General features: G+C 47.0%; 1 protein-coding gene across 1 annotated transcript in view; it reads right to left on the bottom strand.

Annotated features, from left to right (window-relative positions):
- CACNA1A (calcium voltage-gated channel subunit alpha1 A) overlaps positions 1–4918 on the bottom strand; it is a 379285-nt gene extending 374367 nt beyond the window's left edge. Inside the window, 1 exon segment of the mRNA XM_021083710.1 lies at positions 4327–4918. The gene's annotated coding sequence lies outside the window, so the exon portion shown is untranslated.

Below are 12636 nucleotides of genomic sequence, written 5' to 3'. Positions count from 1 at the left end.
CTAGGGGTTGAACTGGAGCTGCAGCTGCCAGCCTACACCACAGCTGTGGCAACACAGATCCAAGCCACATTTGCAACCTACACCACAGCTCATGGCAATGCTGGATCCTTAACCCACTGAGTAAGGCCAGGGATCAAACCTGCATCCTCATGGATACTAGTCCAGTTCTTAACCCACTGAGCCACAATGGGAACTCCCAAAATGGGAAACACTTTTAGAAAACAATAAGAGTAGGCTGGCATCTAGTCCTGAAAAAATATTTGAAAACTGAGCTTCCCTACACTTTGCTCTCGGTCAGTAAGAATTCACATTTGAACCAGTAGGGCCCAGACTATGTTTCCAGTACTCATCATGCTTTGGGGGAGGGGTAGGTGGGATGTGTGGAAGAAAGGGAAGAGGGAAGCATGAACCACAGAAGAAATCAGAAGCAAAAAGAAACCAGACCCAAAGGCCATCTATTACATGACTGCATTTCTATGAAATATGGAGAAGAGAGAAATCCATAAAGACAAAAAGCAGACTGGTGGGTTTCCAGGCTCCGAGGAAGAGGGGAAGGGAGTACCTGCTATATTAGTAGAGAGTTTCCCATTAGGGTGAAGAGAAAGTTCTGACACTAGATAGAGATGATGGTGACACGACATTATGAACATATATATATATATTTTTTTTTTTTTGGTCTTTTTGTCTTTTTGCCACTTCTTGGGCCGCTCCCACGGCATATGGAGGTTCCCAGGCTAGGGGTCCAATCGGAGCTGTAGCCACTGGCCTACGCCAGAGCCACAGCAACGCAGGATCCGAGCCGCGTCTGCAACCTACACCACAGCTCACGGCAACGCCGGATCGTTAACCCGCTGAGCAAGGGCAGGGATCGAACCCGCAACCTCATGGTTCCTAGTCGGATTCGTTAACCACTGAGCCACGACGGGAACTCCATTATGAACATATTAAGTGCTGTTGAATTGCTCTCTTTAAAATGGTGAAAACAGTAAACTTTATGTCATGTGTATTTTACAATTAGAAAGAGATACACACCCTCGCTCTGGAGAGAAATTTAAAAGTAGCCAAGTATAACACAGGGAACTATATTCAATATCTTGTAATAACCTCTAATGGAAAAGACTCTGAAAAAGATACAAGGGTACCCGCATGGCACAGCAGATTAAGGATCTGGCATTGCCACAGCTATGGCGTAGTTTGCAGCCACAGCTCAGATTTTTGATCTCTGGCCCAGGAGCTTCCATATGCCACAGGTGTAGCCAAAAAAAAAAAAAAAAAAAAAAGATAGGAGTATATATATATATATATATATATATACACACACACACACACATATGTATGAGTGAATCACTTTTCTGTACACCTGAAACTAACACAACATTGTAATTTAACTATACTTCATTTTTTTTTTAAATGGTTAAAAAATAATTCAATGTCCTCGGAGTTCCCGTCGTGGCGCAGTGGTTAACGAATCCGACTAGGAACCATGAGGTTGCGGGTTTGGTCCCTGCCCTTGCTCAGTGGGTTAAGGATCCGGCGTTGCCATGAGCTGTGGTGTAGCTCACAGACACGGCTCGGATCCCCCATTGCTGTGGCTGTGGCATAAGCCAGGGGCTACAGCTCCGATTCGACCACTAGCCTGGGAACCTCCATATGCCGCGGGAGCGGCCCAAAGAAATAGCAAAAAGACAAAAAATAATAATAGTAATTCAATGTCCTGTAACAAACCATAATGGAAAAGAATTCAAAAAAGAATATATATAGGGAGTTCCCGTCGTGGCTCAGTGGGTTACAAATCCGACTAGTATCCATGAGAATGCAGGTTGTATCCCTGGCCTCCCTCAGTAGGTTAAGAACCCAGCGTTGAGGGTAGGTTGAAGATGAGGCTTGGATCCCAAGCTGCTGTGCCTGTGGCATAAGCCAGCAGTTGCAGCTCCAATTTGACCCCTAGCCTGGGAACTTCCATATGCTGCAGGTGCAGCACTTAAAAAAAAAAAAATATATATATATATATATATGCATATATACACACACACACATATATAACTGAATTGCTTTGCTGTACAGGAAAAACTAACACAACACTGTAAATCAACTATACTTCAGTAGAGTAATTTTTTAAAAATCAAATTAAAATAAAATTTTAAAAATTCTTTAATCAATTATTGAAAGGACAAAATACAACAAAAAAAATAGCCGAGATTTAGTGAGCACTTACTATGTGCTCAGCTCTGAGCATCACCTGGCCTGGCCTCCAGGGGACACTACCTCTTGGGGACCAGATTGGCCTGGGCTCAGCTGGGAGCACTGAGGCACAGAGGGGATGAGGGATGCCCTCAGGGATTCTTAGACTCTGACACTTGGATGCCCCAGAATCTTGTTCAAATGCAGATTCTAACTCAGCAGGGCTGGGTGGCGCCAGAGACACTACATTTCCAGAGGGTGCTGCTGGTCCAAGTTCTTGGCTTTGAGAGGAAGGTCTGGGGGTTCTGCCAGGGGCCCCTCCCACACAGGCCGCCTTCAAACAGGCTCGGCCTTGCCCCAGGGGGTAGAAGCCTTGCCAAGAGCCCTCGCCTGTCTGTCACTGTGAAGACAGCAGGGTTGAAAGATCCTGGAATAGAATCTTCCCTCACTTGCACTCCACCACTAAGGGCCCTCCAGTCCTGTCAGCTAACAGGACCAGAAAAGAATAATAAAATAAATAAAGTCAAACCCTCTGCCGGAGCGTGTGATGTCCAAGAGCTGCAGCTGGCATTACTTTGCAGGTCACTGACCCAGTAATTTGTTCAATGTCAAATCCACCCTTTGCCTCCAGACCCCTCGTCTTGATCTTTTTGCGGGAGGAGCAGCATTGAATTGAACTAGTCTTATCTAGAGGGAGGATAGCATTTGCCACGAGTGGCATCTTTAGGTGTCTCCGCAAACCCCTGTGTCTTGGAGGAAAACAGAGTATCAGTGGGACGTCAGCTAAGACATCTGGCAGCCTGGACTTGGTATTAGGGGGACTAGAGGCCAAGTCGGGGTGGGGGTCGGGTAGCCAGCGTCAGCCACGGACCCTGGAGACCCTCCCCCTTCTTCCCTCCCCATCTCCCCCTGAAAGAGCCCGCATGGGAAATGGCAAATCTGCCCTGAAGTTGTCGGCTCTCAACAGGAAAGTCGGGGTGGAGCCCAGATACCTAGTAGAGACCCCGCCCCTACCCCAAGGCAACTTCGCTAGGAGCTAAGGCAGGATGGGGAGGAGGGACCAGGGCGCGCTGGGGGTGTGGGAGGCGGGGTGTGAGCGCCCTTTCCTGTCGTTTCAGCCACAACTGAGGCTATTGCCAGAGGGAAAGTATTCTGTCCTTCTGTTTACACTCTATTCTGGGTCCTTCTCCCAACTCAGCCTCCCCGGAGCCCCAAAGCTGGAGCCCGCGGGGCGCTTCCCCCTCCAACCTCCACCAGCCGTGTGTTCTCGGAAGCTGTCAGCGCGTCAGAGGCGGGAGAAAGAGAAGAGGGATTCGGTCTTTCTCACTTCTTGAGAAACAAAAGCCTCCCGGAGAGTCAACTCTATACAGAATGTTGGGGTTTTGTTGTCGTTGTTGTTGGTTTTTTTTGTTGTTGTTTTTTTAAGGGAGGGGTTAGTCTGGAGGGGTGTCAAGCGCTGTCTCTGCTTTTCATTTGGCGCAAGGGGAGAATATTAAATATTAAACGGAACAAGCGGTTTCCTAAGACGGTGTAATTATCCTCAGCAGCCTAAACCCCATCTGCCATCTCCCTTTTCCCAACGCATTCACGCTGCGTTGAGCACAGCAAACAAGGCCGGGCCACGCGGGTGTCACGAACTTTTGTTTCGGGGACGCCCCCTCCCCAAAGCCCTAGGCGATGGGGGAAGGGGAAGCCCGCGATCTCCCAAGCTCTGCCTCTTGCCCAGCCTGCCTGGATCTCAAAGCAGAAAGAAATTAATGCGCACTTAAGTGACGGGGTGAGGAGGACATTAAAAAGTAGAATTTGCCTTCGGTTGGGAACTAGAATCAGTGGGGAATTGTCACATGTCCAAGGCAGGTGGCAAAGACCTCAAGTACTAGAAGGGGGCTAAGGGCAGCTGGAAGAAAATGGATTTTTCAGCTAGAAACAAGTATAAGCTGGAGGTCTGCCCCCACCCAGAGGAACTGCCAAGAGAAATACACTGCCCACCCCCAAAGAAAAGCTATTCATAGGAAGAGGGGGAAGGAGGTCATCAGGTTTCTACCTTTGCCTATGCAGGTAACATTGCAACAAGGAAATTAAGAGTAGATTCCCTGCAGGACTCTGCCCGCAGGATCCACGCCTCTGCAAGAACTGCTCACTCACCTGTATCGCATCGGCTCCGGGGCTCAGGCTGTTTGGTTAGTGAGCATCAAAGCGAGTCCTCCAGCTGTCTCGAGGGTCCCACCTTGTCAGTACCCAGGGGTCCAAGCCAGCTGAAGCCCACACATCCATTGCCTGCCCAGTGGAAAGGAAAAGGCCCCCCGCCCCCCGACAGGAGAGAGAAAGGGGGCTGCCAAGAGCAGTCGGGCTCTGAGCTGAGGGCTCCCCACAAAGGCAGGCGCCAAGTGGGGCTGCTGTGCCAGCTGCCAGGGAAGGGGAGGGGAGAGAGAAGGAGGAGGTGTCCCTGATGCTGGGAGGAGAGAGAGGATGGCTAGATCTTCAGCTCCTGATCATCTCCAGCAAAGTATTGCGTGGGGACCCAGCACGGGGAGACAAATCCAGACCCCCATCACTGCTCCTGGGAGCAGGGTTAATAAAGAGATTTCTTACTCTCTTCTCTCCGCCCCTTAACACTGCACTGTGACCTTCCAGCTGAGGGCAGGACTCTAGTCTCTGGAAGGATGCTGTTTATCCCCCCTCTACCTCTTTTCAGACTGGCTTCTGTTAAGGTGCAGAGGAAAAGTGGTAATAGGAGAGCTCTCCTGCTTCCACTTAGGGGCTTTGCGGAGGGGGGCGGGGTGTAACAGTAGCGTAAAGCAGCAGGGATGTGGAATCACACTTACAATTTAACCATCTCCCCTCCGCCAGATTGCAACCTAAATTATTTATGCCTTTATAAAAACACTCATTAGAGGACAGCTGCTAACTCCCTCCCAGAGTCTTTTCTGTTCATTCTTAAAACAGCTTCTTCCCTTACCCTCAGCCTCCTCCCTTAAGATAGAGTGGGTTGTATGCTTTGAACAGAAAGGCAGAGAGAAGAAAAAATGAGTTTTCTTATGCAAAAGGGCAATTGATTGCAAGTTTGCTACATGTGTAGACTTAGCAAAAACTGAGGTGGCCCCCTTTCTCTTTTTCAAAGGGGCTCCTTTTAAAAGTGAGCATTATGTTTTTACTTTGAAGAGGCATCTAGAACACAGAGAAGCCCCATGTTTTTCCCAAGGTGAAGTCAAAGTGGGAGGATCTACATTACTGGGGAAAGTGGCATTGTTTAGACAGAAGCAATCAAACCTGGGCTAGGGTCAGGAGATCTTAAAGAATTAGTGTTCATTTTATAAAGTCTGGTGGTGGTACTGTGATTATGTTGTTCATCTGATAGAGATACATATTGAAGTATTTATGGGTGAGTGACAGGATATTTCCAGGGAACCACCAAACACCCATTGACGGATGAATAAATGTGGTCCCTCTGTAGTAGGGAAGAACAAACCCGACTCCATACTGGATCTGTTTCTTTCACTTTAACTTTTGCCCTTTATTGCTTTTGCTGCAGATTATAGCCTGAAATATACAAGACAGCCCATTCTCAGGGCTCTGACTTTAACACTTTTGCATTTCATATAGAAATAAAAAGTTGCAGAACAGAGAATAACATTTTTTCTGGGTGGAAGTTTGCAGGAACATTGTGACCAGACCTCCATAGACAGCTGCAAGAAAAAGGGTTCTGGAGTTCTCTTGTGGTGCAGGGGGTTAAGGGTCCAGTGCTGGCACTGCAGCAGCTTAGGTCACTGCTGTGGCACAGGTTTAATCCCTGGCCCAGGGACTTCCACATTTGGCGCAGCCAAAAAAAAATGTTCAAGGAGTTCCCTTCATGGCTCAGTGGTTAACGAATCCGACTAGGAACCATGAGGATGCGGGTTCAATCCCTGGCCTCACTCAGTGGGTTAAGGATCTGGCATTGCCGTGAGCTGTGCTATAGGTCCCAGATGCGGCTTGGAGCTGGCGTTGCTGTGGCCGTGGTGTAGGCTGGCAGCTGTAGCTCAGATTCAACCCCTAGCCTGGGAACTTCCATATGCTGCAGGTGGGGCCCTAAAAAAAGATGAAGCCCTGATACATGTTACAACATGGATGAACCTTGAGAACTTTATGCTGAGTGAAAGAAGCCAGAGACCACAGGTCACAGAGTGTACGATTCCACTTATACGAAATGTTCAGCATAGGCAACAACACCACAGAGACAGAAAGTACACTAGCAGTTGCCAGGAGCTGGGGAGGGGGTGCCTGCTGGTGAGTACAGGGTTAACTTTGGAGGTGATGGAAATGTTCTGGAACTAGGTAGAAGTTGTAGGATACCTTGAATGTACTAAATGCTCTGAATTGTTTGCTTTAAAAGGGTTAATTTCATGTGATGGAAATTTCATGTCAATTTTTTTAATGCAACAAAAAAAGAGATGGGGGAAATAAACAGGATGAGCAGAAAGTTACTAATTGAGGAAGCTGGGCCATGGTGACAAGTGGGTTCATTGTAGTTTTCACTGTATTCTCTCTGCTTTGTGTGCGCTTGAAATTTTCCTTTGTAAAGCAAGGTGGAACAGGAAGACTGCAGCCCGGGAGGGTGGGTTTCTGAACCAACGGGCGTGGGACGGAGGTGTTGCCGAAATCTTGGCTACCTCTGTACACCGATGCCAAATAGAAATGCAGAGACAGAGTCGGAGGAAACAGGAAAAAGTAGCTTTAACTGCCAGGCAGAGAGGGGAACACAGCAGACTAAAGGATTGTGCCCCTGCCCCACTTTAGAGGGGGTAGTGAGGAGTCTTACAATGTTTGAGGAGCAGGGCGTGGTCAGCTCAAGGACAATTTCCTGATTGGTGGGTGGTGAGGTAATTGGGAGTCCATGTCATCAACCTTCTGGTTCCAACCAGCCTGAAGTCTATGTGCTTGTGGGCAGCATACAGGTGACTTCTTCTACCTGGATGGGGCTTCAGCACCTGCAAAACAGCTTCAAAGACATGGCCCAGAATATTATTTATAGTCTTTGAAGAACTGAAGGTCGTTGTCTTTGTTGAATGGCTGAATTATTATGACTGTTTTCTTTTTTCTCGTTTTTTTTTTTTTTTTTTTTTTTTACTTCTCTGATTAAGTTCATTCTTTGGGAGTTTCGTGGTTCAGTGGTTAACGTATCCAACTAGGAATCATGAGGTTGCGGGTTCAATTCCTAGCCTTGCTCAGTGGGTTAGGGATCTGGCATTGCCATGAGCCGTGGTGTAGGTTGCAGACATGGCTTGGATCCCGTGTTGCTGTGGCTGTGGCGTAGGCTAGCAGCTATAGCTCCGATTAGACCCCTAGCCTGGGAACCTCCATGTGCCATGGGAGCAGCCCTAGAAAAGGCAAAAAGACAAAAAAAAAAAAAAAAAACAATTTTGTTCTTTGACTACATTTTTCTATAGATAAAAAGCAGGTGAGGGACACAAGTGGGGTGTTTTCTGGGTAGGCCTCACAGGGTCCTGCTTGGTTACAGAGGTGGCTTCTCTTTGGGTGAATGCAGCCTACAAGTCAAGTACAAGGTGAACCCCTAGCCTGTGAGATGACTGAAAGCAAAGCCAGGGTGAGGAGGACAGACCTGAGCCCTGGGGTCCTGCAGCCTGGGAGAGCAAATGGACCTCATTCCATCTTGTCAGCCTGCCACCTCAGACAAGCCTCAGTCTCCTCATCCTTAAAGTGGGGTTCATCCTTCTTACTTTGTGGGGATTTTGTAAGAATCATAGGAGATTGCATCAAAAAAGAGTATTTGCTTCTTCCTGGCCTAAAATCCTCCCTGGAAAGATGCAATAGAACTAGTCACAGGGGCTCTCACTGGGGTGGATTTGGGGGGAATCCCACCTGAAAGGACAGGGATGGAGGGGCTTTCCCTGCTTACCTTTTATAGTTACGGGATTCTGAACCAAGTGGGTATAATACAGATTAAAATATTAAAGTGAGGTAGGAAGTAGATGGGCCCCTGGGCTGAGAACCACTGGGACTTGTTAGGCTGAGTAAATTGGGTCTTATATCTCTTTGACACCTTAAGGAGAAAGTTAATGGCAGAAGCTGCTCTCTGCTGGAATAAAAGATAAGATGCCCGCCTCAATCACTCCTGGAGTCCAGGAGATCTCCCCGATTACACATGCACAGAAAGACTCCTAGGGGTCAAAAAGGGAGGGAGCACCAGGCCATAATGAGTCCTGCTAATTGTCCCATAACTCTTTGATCTGGAGTGAATTCCAGATTACATTTTTTTTTTTTTTTTGTCTTTTTGCCATTTTCTTGGGCCGCTCTTGCGGCATATGGAGGTTCCCAGCCTAGGGGTCGAATCGGAGCTGTAATCGCTGGTCTACACCAGAGCCACAGCAGCCTGGGATCCGAGCCGCGTTTGCAACCTACAGCACAGCTCACAGCAACACTGGATCCTTAACCCACTGAGCAAGGCCAGGGATCGAATCCGCAGCCTCATGGTTCCAAGTCGGATTCGTTAACCACTGATCCACGACGGAACTCCAGATTAAATATATTTTAATCTGTATTATACCCACTTGGTTCAGAATCCCCTAACTATAAAAGGTAAGCAGGGAAAGCCCCTCCATCCCCATCCTTTCATGTGGGATTCCCCCCAAATGATGTGCACGCATACTGGGGAGGGCCCTGGGTCCACTTAGGTGTGAGAAATCAGACAAGATAATTGGCCAAAGGAAAACAAAGACCCAGAAGGTCTAAAGTGATTTCAATCACCTCTCTGGTGTGCTCCTCGCTCAGAGGACACCCACACCCACACTCCTCTTTAGGGTGTGTATTACTTCTTTGCTTCTGACTTAAATAAACTACTTCTCTGTGTGCCCTCCCGCATGTCTTGCTGTGACTCTAACAATAAACTTTGTACCTGTCTTTACAGTCTTTGCCTCCTTGAAACAGTCTTGCTTCCAAGGGGCAAGAATCAGGGCAATTCTGCTTCTAGTCTCTAGCTGCTCTAGTAGCTAGAATTCCTGATTTTCATCCAGGCTGCCCAGGTTCAATTCCTGAGTAGAGAATTAGGATCTTGCGTCAAGCTATCACTCACTGCTGCCTCTCCAAGATCAAAATGAGTTCCTGCTGTGGTGCAACAGGATAGGCAGTATCTCTGCAGTGCCAGGACTCAGATTCAATCCATGATCAGCACAGTGGGTTAAAGGATCCAGCATTGCTGCACTTGCAGTGAAGATCTGATCCCTGGCCAGGGAAGGCTATATGCTGTGGGGCAGCAACAAAAGGAAAAAAAAAAAACATTAAATGAAAAATTGGGATTGTATATGTCACGAGATGACTCACTTTTTCTGCCAAGGGCCAGTTAATAAATATCATAGGCTTTGCAAGTCATAAAGTCTCTCTATGACATTCATTGCATTCTGCCCCCGCAGAGTGCCATAGATAAAGTGAAAATGAATGGGCATGGCTGTTTGCCAATAAGAACTTATTTATAAAAACCAGTTACAGGCTGAATTGGCCCCTGGGCTGTATTTGCTAACCTCTTGTGTACGTAAATCCCTTAACATCTGCTACATATCAAGTGATTTTATTATTTCTAGGCTCTGTCACTCGCAAGCTGTGTGACCTTGGGCAAGTCACCCAAGCCTCCATCATCTCCTGTTCAAAACTGGAATAATAATACTTGAGGAGGGTTGCTCTGAATAAAATGAGACACCAGATATAAAATGCATTGTGAACTCTAAAACTGTATGCAGTATAAGATGTTCTTACAGTTATGCTGGAAATCATAAATCTATGCCATTAGCATTGAATTTTCCTATTTTTAAATCACATGACTTCATGAGTCACTTCATGGTGAGCATAAATAGCCATCCTGGTTTCCATAAAAGTCCTTTGAAAATGTCAAAAAATTCTGCTTTTTCCCTTAGGCAAATGAGACCATTCTGAGTCAACCAACTTTTAAACTCTTGTGTCTTTTGCAAGAATTGGTGACCATGAATAGATTGGCCCCAATTATTCACTCCTTCCTGCATCCCTAATTTTGCCATATTCTCATCGTGGGTGGTGTGTATTACCTCAGCCCTTGGCTTTGGACTTGCTTTGGTCAAAATCTCATGGACAGAAGTGGCAATAAGCCAGTTCCAAGTCCGGGCTTCAAGGAGGCCTCATGTGTTTCCACCTGCCTTCTTGACCCTCTGCTGTCACCATGAGTATAACTCTTCCAGGACAAGGATAAAAGGCTCACAGAGCTGAGTCAAATAGCTGAGCCCAACCCAGCAGACTCACAGGTGCTTGGGGATATATGATGATTTTTTTGGGCCCCCGAGCTTTGGGATAGTTTGGCGACAAGTCACTAGTCCACTGACTCAGAGAAGAAGACCAAAGCCTGTGAAATTCAAGCACAATCAGACTGAATTAAAAGTAAAAAGAAAGATGCTTCCCATTTATTTGCTGCTTTCAATGATATGAGCAGTTATATTGAAATGGAGTTTTAACTAAAGAACAACCCCCCCTTGGCTAAGAAGGCAGCTACAAGCCTTTCCAGCTGCGCTAATCACTATGCCACCCTTCTTGTAATAATGTAACAACTGTGTGCTCTCTGTCCAAGCCAGCAGTCCTGCTAATTAGGTACCCAGCATTGCTTATCAGTTCTGCTTCTGTAACCTTGCTTGCTCAGTCTCTTAGGAAGGAACACTGTCTGCTTGGGGATGGGGGAGGTCCGGGATGCTTACATGGGAAAATCAAGACCTTGTAGTGTATAAAAGTTACTGAGAACAAAGACCTGGTGCTCAGACTCTGGAGGTGACTCCTCTGAGCCCGCACCGGTGCTGAATAAACCTTGCCTTTCCATATCTCCGAGTGCTGTTTGTCTCCTTCCGTTGCCACAGTTTTTGCGGTTTCCGCAACATTTTTGGTGCGTTGGCCGGGAAGCCGACAACTGAGCTGGCCTCTTGTGCCACCGTTGTTGAGGAACTGGGGGAGGCCACGGTCACCGGCCCGGTGACAGGTGGATAGCGCGCACGGGCCATTTTGCCGGATCCAGACCCTCACTCGGGCCGTGGCTTTGGCCCACACTGCTTCCCGAACTGACCTTAAAAAAAAAATGGAAACAGGTTCCAGGACAGGACGTCGGACTGGTGAGTGCCCCGGGGACATCTGCCCAAGTCAGGACCCGCCATACGGTGAAAGGAGAAACTGATCACCTCTCAGTGACCAAAGGGTCACTCAGGTCAGGGTTTGCTCCCTTGGGATCGGGAGGCTTGTCAATTCTGGTATGTGTGTATGAGTGGCTGGAGAGAACGAGAGCCCATACTCCACCATCTTTGGACTACGGAGCCAGAGTGAGCCCTAACCTGCAGTTCCACGGCGACCCTCATACGACTTATGGTGGCCCTCTTCGGGGGGATCCTGACGTTGGGGTTTATACAGTCTCACCTATGCTAAGAGGCGCCTAAAATATCTCCTCCGGGGGAGCAGTCCGGTGGACGAAACAATTGTTACCTGAGGCCTTGCCCTCACTGTTTGTCTTGCATCACCGACACAGGGTGGGACTTCACACAATGGGTAAATCGGCTTCCAAGCCCACTGTCTTAGAGTATATGGTTAAAAATTTTAAAAATGGATTTTCTAGAAATTATGGTGTTAAGCTGAGTCCTGGAAAACTGTGTACCCTCTGTACCCTAGAGTGGTCCTCCTTTGGTGTTGGCTGGCCTCCAAAAGGGGCCTTAGATGTATTCACAGTTACAACAGTATTTAATGTTATAACAGGAGGCCCTGGACACCCAGACCAATTTCCGTATATTAATCAATGGTTAAAAATTTCCTCTCTGACATCAACATCATGAATATTTTCTCAGGTCAGTCTCCCAAAGCAATAGAAATTAGAGCAAAAATAAACCCATGGGACCTCATCAAACTGAAAAGCTTTTGCACAGCAAAGGAAACCAAAAAGAAAACAAAAAGACAACTTACAGAATGGGAGAAAATAGTTTCAAATGATGCAACGGACAAGGGCTTAATCTCTAGAATATATAAGCAACTTATACAACTCAACAGCAAAAAAACCAATCAATCAATGGAAAAATGGGCAAAAGACCTGAGTAGACATTTCTCCAAAGAAGATATACAGATGGCCAACAAACACATGAAAAAATGCTCAACATCACTGATTATTAGAGAAATGCAAATCAAAACTACCATGAGATATCACCTCACACCAGTCAGAATGGCCATCATTAATAAATCCACAAATAACAAGTGCTAGAGGGGCTGTGGAGAAAAGGGAACCCTCCTGCACTGCTGGTGGGAATGTAAACTGGTACAGCCACTATGGAGAACAGTTTGGAGATACCTTAGAAATCTATACATAGAACTTCCATATGACCCTGCAATCCCACTCTTGGGCATCTATCCGGACAAAACTCTACTTAAAAGAGACACATGCACCCGCATGTTCATTGCAGCACTATTCACAATAGC

Source organism: Sus scrofa, chromosome 2 (assembly GCF_000003025.6).
Source record: "Sus scrofa isolate TJ Tabasco breed Duroc chromosome 2, Sscrofa11.1, whole genome shotgun sequence".
Taxonomy (NCBI): domain Eukaryota; kingdom Metazoa; phylum Chordata; class Mammalia; order Artiodactyla; family Suidae; genus Sus; species Sus scrofa.
Note: the sequence above shows the minus strand (reverse complement) of the source record. Positions and strands in the feature narration are given on the sequence as shown.